The 5844-nt window shown below is 48.4% G+C and overlaps 1 long non-coding RNA gene across 1 annotated transcript; it reads right to left on the bottom strand.

Moving 5' to 3' along the window:
• Positions 1 to 1961: 1961 nt before the first annotated feature.
• LOC106734794 (uncharacterized) lies at positions 1962 to 3915 on the bottom strand. Its single transcript, XR_001370346.2, has 2 exons — positions 2650 to 3915; positions 1962 to 2276 (listed from the first exon to the last, which is right to left on the bottom strand). It is a non-coding gene; the product is annotated as an uncharacterized LOC106734794 (long non-coding RNA).
• Between the last annotated feature and the right edge of the window lie 1929 nt (positions 3916 to 5844).

The following is a 5844-nucleotide window of genomic DNA, read 5'->3' as shown; positions in this document are numbered from 1 at the left end:
GGGCGCCTGCCGCCAGCCTCAGCCCCAGCCTCCGTGGGTGCGGCTGCCCTCGGGAGCCTCGGGTAGGCCGCCATCCACCCTCCTGTCTGTGCGGGGTGAGGCAGTGTGCCCGCCGTGCTGTGCCTCTCTGCTGTCACGTGTCATCCCAAGCTTGCAGTGTCCGTCTTCTCTGCTTCCTGCCTGCCATCTGACCCTCCGCTTCAGCCCTGGCTGTGTCTCACTACCCTCTCCCTCCCTCGGGGTCTCTAGAGGGAGGCATGGCTGTGTGTTGGCTCTCAGGAGTGCCCTGGGCTTCCACGCAGGTAGCCGCGCGGTGGAGCAGGCATGGCGTCCTGACGCAGTGGGAACCCGCCTTAACGGTGTCTCCCTCTGTTCTTGTTAACAGGAGGTTCAAGATGTGAGAGAGGTGGGCCGGCTGCCTGCGGAACCCTCACAGTAGGAGCCCAGGTCTGAAAATCAGTGTTAGGGACGGCCTGCAGCTGCCTCCCCGGCTGGGGCAGGGCCTGCATTGCCCAGGGCTCCCTTTTGCACAGTTGACCTTCCTTTCACCATTTGATCATGTAGCAAAACCCATGGTGTTTATTTCTCATTTAGCGTGATTATCCAGCGTCACTGGTGACAGATAGGAACTTAGACTAAAGCCATTACGTTACGTGCCTTATTATGATATCTCTCCTGTGGGGCCCCTCCTACAACTAGGCGCTCCTGACTTTGTATCTCTGAGACCAAGGGAGCCCGGCCCACATTATCAGGGGATGGAGAGACGCACAGGCTGTGAGGACGAGTCAGCTCGGGCAAACTAAAGTGGAGGCTCTCTGGAACAGTGAATGTAGCTTTGAGGGCAGACAGGAGGGTTGGCCCCTTTTCACATGGGAGCTGGGGTCTGCCTGTTCCCTGAGAACCCAGAGTCTCCCCTAAGCTGAGGCAGCAGAGTGAGGCTAGGGCAGTGAGACCACTCCTCCTCCTGAGCTCTCCTCCACACCCATCACGTTCTCATCACTCTCTGTCATCCATCGTCATGTGTATCCAAGACTGTCTCCATGATCTCGAAAAAAGGACTCTCTCAAGACCAAAGCTTTCATTAAACTGTATACCAAGAAGGAATCAAAGCTCTGCACGCATCCATGTCTTGTTTGGTTTATCATCCTTTGTCCCACCTGTGTCGCTGGTGTCTGGGTGCACACGCTGTCCGTCCCTCCCATGCGAAGGCTGACTGCGAGGAGATGCCCTTAGCTTCCTAACCTGGGTCCTGATGAGAGCTCTGGTTCTTTTGGGGTGAACTGCCTTTGTCCCCAAGGATCACAAAACCATGGTGGGTAAATTGAGGCCCAGGAAATTTGGTTTGCAACAGAACTGACCTCTGAGAACGGCTGACCCCAAAGCTTTGATAGTTGTTGATACCAAAAAACTAGAGAGTTTTGTCTTTGCTATGCCAAGCCCAGCCTTGTTTGGGGAATAACAAGGAAAGAATTCTCAAGTGGCTGTTTTTTGGGGGGTTTGTTTGTTTGGTTTGGTTTTCAAAACCCAACCCATAAACTAATCCATCAAGAGGATTCCTTCCCAGTTGAAATCTAACCTCGTATCTCGTTCACCATTTGGCAGTGCCACTGTTCTTTCCCTTACACAGGGACCCCTGCACTGTCGCCAGCTGCCACGTGTCACCCTGTGCGTCCAGTCAGTCTAGCAGGACAGTTCCAACAAAGCAGTGACAGGATATTCAAAAAGTGGGTTAAAATTCCTGACACTGAGAACGATTCCCTCTGACGGAGGGCAGCTTGCAGGATGGCATTAAACCCCTTAAAATGTTTACTTTTTCAAAAGTTAGACACTGAGTTTTGCTTGTTTTGTTTTTCACGCAATCTCACCAATTCTTCACCCCTTCAGTTAAGGATTCCAGTAACATTTTTAGAATTAAGAAAGTGCAAAAAAAAAAAAAAGAAAAGAAAAGAAAAAGAAAAAAGAAAGAAAGGCAAAACAAGGGAATTTCTGAGTTGACAGATCACATGCAGAAAGTAAATTATAGTAAAATAACCTTGCATTGTAGGTGGCTTGAGATTTAATAATCTGCAGGGGTATTAGTAACATGTGTTAGGCATTTCCATAAATATCCCTTTAAATTGGATCTTTATGGCAAAAGGCCAATCCATTGACCAAAATTTTCCCCCAATTTAAACAAAAATTAAAATCTTCTGACCAGATATATTACACTGAAAAAGGTAGAGTCTGGGGAACTTCATTAGTTATAACTGGTTTCAGAATCCTCTTTTGAGATTAACCTCTCACAATTAAAAAAGTGCAAAAAAAAAAAAAGAAAAGAAAAGAAAAAGAAAAAAGAAAGAAAGGCAAAACAAGGGAATTTCTGAGTTGACAGATCACATGCAGAAAGTAAATTATAGTAAAATAACCTTGCATTGTAGGTGGCTTGAGATTTAATAATCTGCAGGGGTATTAGTAACATGTGTTAGGCATTTCCATAAATATCCCTTTAAATTGGATCTTTATGGCAAAAGGCCAATCCATTGACCAAAATTTTCCCCCAATTTAAACAAAAATTAAAATCTTCTGACCAGATATATTACACTGAAAAAGGTAGAGTCTGGGGAACTTCATTAGTTATAACTGGTTTCAGAATCCTCTTTTGAGATTAACCTCTCACTACGGTGCTCCTGAATTATATATGAAATAATTGAATTTTCAGTGAGAAAGTCATTTCCCAAGTAATACAAGACATTAAAAATCTCTTGTGGAAAATTTGGAAGCATCTTCCCCCAGAATCCACGAACCAGGACCATTAAATCTTTTGCTAAGAGGAAAAAAACTGTCAAAATCCAGACTGCAGTTAAGTAAGGAATCTTTTCTGTTTCTTGTTCTTAAAGGGGAGAAATAGATATGAGTAGATATGGTAGGGAAAATTATTTGTATAACTGTTCTTCCACTGACAATCTGCTCTTACAGACTACCCAGCTAAAGCCTATAGGCATTTAAATAGACCATTTGCAAAGGAAAAGTCTCTCCTGATCTTAATCCCCCTTTCGCTTTCAAAATACAAGTCAGATGCATCAGTGAGCTATTGACTGGGGTCATTGGTAGGGCTGCCCCTCCTGGTCTGTGCTCTCTCTACCTGACATTCCTTGGGCTCTGTACCACCTCCAGGGTAGTCTTCCCCTGCCAGCCTTTGCATCAGGACCCGGAAGAGGGACAGTGTGTTGGAATCTAAATCTGTGCCATGTGTTGTTTGCGCTGTCCTTTGTACTGTCCTTTGTCTCCCTCTGGCCAGGCACTGAGATTCTGGTGAGGCTCAGGAGGAGCTCTGCTTTTCTACCTGTTCCATCGAGATCGCCTCCCAAGGAAGGAGGCTTAACTTTGAGTAGAAGTCTGAATAGCAAAAGGTTGGAGTCCCCCTTGGATGAAGTACAGAGACCTCAGCCTCTCCACTGGAGCTGTCTCGCCCCCTCAGTGGTGTGATTTCCTGGGCTTGGTTTTAATACTGGGGCTCCCTACCTGGGAGCTGATCATCTTTCAGCTGGGTGAAGACTTGGGGTTGATCTCTACATAACTTCCTTGACTCCTCTTTGGGAATTGCTCCTAGAAACTGGCAGATCCCCTGATCTGATCACTGAAGTTGCCAAGCCGATAAATCCAGGTAGAACATCGGTTACTCTAGAACCTCACCAGACTCTCAGTCTCTGTGCACAACGGATTCAGTGTTAAGTGTGATAAATACTGTATTTCATATTGTTTAAATTGTATCTCCCAGATAATGTGAAAATGGTCCAGGAGAAGGCAGCTTCCTGCAGTGTGCTTTTTTTTTTTTTTTTAAATAAGTAACAACTCTGAGAAACAATTTCTACTTTGAAGTCATATCAAGGAAAAGATGTATATGCACTTATAATTTTCCTAATAAATATCTGTATTCAAATGTAGTCGGAATAGTTTGAAATTAGTCTTGTGGAATTTTCTAGATGTATTTTTTCTCCTTCAAACCCCATACTGGGCAGATGTGTAATCTGAGCCTGTAGTGGCTAGAGGAAAACAGACCACTGCTCACTTCATCAGCAAGCTTTTCTCTGCATGGCCTTGGTTTTGCTGAGATCACTTCCCCTTTTTTTTTTTTTTTTGAGAGAGATTTTTGCTATAGGGCATGCGCACTCACCAGAGAGACACAGAAAGAGAGACAGAAAGCAAGAAGTCACTCCAAGGGGGGTTGGCCACACCGCAATTCCTTCTCCATTCTCCTCTTGGGATCTTGGGCATGCACACACATGAACCCAGTGTGTTTTAAGTCGCTGGGTCTGGGACTCGAACCACAATCAACTATGTAGGAGTCCAGCAACATAACTGCTTTGCCATCTGCTAGTTCCTGGAATCTCATCTTAAAGGCCAGCCGGTCCTCTATTCCACAGGGATAGTTTTGTACAGATGTCCTCGGTATTTGCCTAGCACCATCAGGAGAGAAACCTCCACCCTCTATTTCTCAGTCTTGGTGTAATGCAACACAAGGTCCAGACCGGGAAGGCATCCTCAGGCCGAGCACCCTCTGGGTGTTCTCTGTCCTACACGTGGGCCCTCTGGGGAGCCAGATGCCGACTCGCTCCACTGCTGCGGGCTGGCACCAGACATTAGGAACAGTGGGGTATCTCCAACAGACAGAGCTCTCGTCCTCACAGTGGCTGGCCCTTAACACTTCCGGTCACATTCTGTCGTGTACACTCAACCACACTGGGAAGGAGAAGCCAGCACAATAGCCCCTGGTGTCTGAGTCCACATGGTTCTGCTCTGCAGGCCCTCCTTCCCACTGACCCAAATGTCACCAAGTCGGCCCTGTACTCAAAACTTCCCCATTGCTTCTGGGTGGCCATGATGTGAATGCTAAGTTGCAGAGAGGCTTGGAGGAAGGCTGGAGGGCTCAAGGAGGCCCTGGATAGGTGGACTGGTGGCACAGGAAGTACACGGACATGAAGATGAGAGCTGGATTTGCATCCTGTGCTCACTGAGGATCTGAGGCCCACCCTGAGCTCTCTCCATTTCTGTCACATTGATGCCTAGTGCAACCAAGAGTGAGAGGATTAGACTGGGAGATGAGGAAGCAGCAACTGTGGAGGGATGAGAATAACCTGCCCCAAGAGGTGACCCATTCTGCTCACTCTCCCTACCTCCTGTGCCCTGGTGTCCACAGAGCCAGGACAATACTCACATCTGCCACTGCTTAGCCTCACCAAAACTCAGACCAGCAGGAGCTACATGTGGTCGAGAGGCTGAGCCCTGCCCTCTCAGCTGGCCATGGGAAGCAGCCTCTTGGTCAGGGTCCCCAGTAGGTCCCGGGACCTCAGAGCCTGACAGTGCCACCTTCAGCACACCACGCTGCTATCGCAGCACCAGGGATTGACAGCCAGCTGACCCTTCAGAAGCAATGCCAGGGCCCCCATGCCTCGGGCCCCAGTCCTTGCTTAGTCGTCCAGCAGCAGCTGCAGTGCTGGGCCCTGGAGGACTAGATGCAGGGAGATCAGAGACACAAGCGCGCTCTCTGATCCCACGGCCTGTGGGCGGGGCAGACATGCAGTGAAGTGTTTTTGTAAAGCATGACAGCACACCCCGGTGTCAGGGATGCTGACAGCACAAGAGATCCACTAATTTGGGCATCGGGGAGGGCTCCCTATAAAAGTGTGGGAGTAGCGAAGACCTGAGTGAAGTAGGTTCTTTGGGAAATGGCCACCGTGTCCAAGGGGCAGCACGGGACGCTCATGGGAGTGAATAACAGGACTGTATCTGCCAGGGCTGCAGCTCACACAGGGAGCGGGCACTGCAGCTGGGCAGTGGGGTGCAGCCTCCACACCGACTGCCGAA

Source organism: Tupaia chinensis, unplaced genomic scaffold, assembly GCF_000334495.1.
Source record: "Tupaia chinensis unplaced genomic scaffold, TupChi_1.0 Scaffold000217_1, whole genome shotgun sequence".
Classification (NCBI taxonomy): Eukaryota; Metazoa; Chordata; class Mammalia; order Scandentia; family Tupaiidae; genus Tupaia; species Tupaia belangeri.
Note: the sequence above shows the minus strand (reverse complement) of the source record. Positions and strands in the feature narration are given on the sequence as shown.